This window comes from Gouania willdenowi, chromosome 22, assembly GCF_900634775.1.
Source record: "Gouania willdenowi chromosome 22, fGouWil2.1, whole genome shotgun sequence".
Classification (NCBI taxonomy): domain Eukaryota; kingdom Metazoa; phylum Chordata; class Actinopteri; order Blenniiformes; family Gobiesocidae; genus Gouania; species Gouania willdenowi.
The window spans coordinates 3,083,727-3,085,207 of NC_041065.1; positions in this window are offsets into that span (position 1 = coordinate 3,083,727).

The following is a 1,481-nucleotide window of genomic DNA, read 5'->3' on the forward strand; positions in this document are numbered from 1 at the left end:
TCATCGGGCAGGCGGACTGACATCACTGTAGCCGTCTCCTCAGAGCTCTGAACCAGGAACGCCTGCAGATGTCACCAGTGCATTTAAACACTGCATTCAATTTTCTAAGTAAGGTACGACAAAAAGCTGCTATAGGGAATACAAAGAAACGCCACGTTACCTTTTGTTCTGTCTCTAAACCACATCACTGAAGCATGAGGAAAACCACATGTTGTTGATACTGTACAATGTCAAAAGTCAATCAATAAAATCAATAGTACTTATGTAGGGACTCCGTACCTCACATGCAATGTCTAGCAAGTGAAGCAAACGGACAACAATGTCAAATTTTCTTCATAATTTCATTAACAATCTCGCGCTACATAATCACACTTGCTGCGTAGGATTTCATGAAAAACTTGAGGGTGGTTCACTGGTCATCAGCAGGGTTTGGTTCAATTACATTTTTCAGTTACAATTCCATCTTCAATTAACATTATTCAATTACGATTACAGTTACCAACATTTTTTCCAATTACTATTCTATTACAATTAGTTTATATCCTCAGAAAGTCAATTACAATTACAATTAATCGCAATTACAGAACCTGAAATAAATAACCTAATAAAAGTTAACCTTTCTCTTGTGGTAGCTTTCTGTTAGCATCTCTAATGATAACGGGTCCTAAATCAGCTGTAAAATTAATAAGAATTACTAAACAGCACTGTAAGGCAGGAGGAGGCCACGCCCCCTCCCAAAAGCACGTTGCTGCTCTGCCTCTGTTCCTGTTAGCGTGTTTTTATGTGTTTGCGCATGCATAGTCAGGTCCCCACGATGAAAATCATTTACGTCCAAAGGCAGCTCTCTACGCTCCCTTTGCACGTAACCACGTTATGCTAAATGCTATACGTAAGTTCACAGTACATTAGTGAATTGATCCCATGTGACCACTGCTGCTACGTTCTCTAGCTAGTGGGCGGGATAACACTACAGTCAGGATGACAGCACTAGAGATGATAGAGAAACTTTGTTTTGAGGAAAAATGACAGCTTTTAAAAGATGGAGACCAACACCTGAGTTACCAGAGCTTCAGCAAAGATAAGGTCAGAACATTGTTGGTACTTTCTACAGTGGATGGAACAAAAGGAAGGATTGACTTTGTGGATGCTCCTCACTGAGGCTGTTCTGAGTTGTTGTTGTTGTCATTTTCTCCATGTTTCTGTGTTTCCAACACAAACAACAGATGTGCTGCCGTGTCATGAGATATATGTTGTTGGGAGAGTATGGAGGCTATATTAAATAACTGTTTGTTTCTTTAATGGTGTTTATGATGTTGATTTTGTTAGATGGCTAAATGCTTGTTCATGTGGATCTTGTTGGGTTTTTTCTTTCTTATTATGAATTTTATATTTTGATAAGCACATTGAGATGACTTTGTTGTAAATTGCTTTATACAAATAAAGTTGATTTGAATTGAATTAACACTTGCCAGCAGAAACAT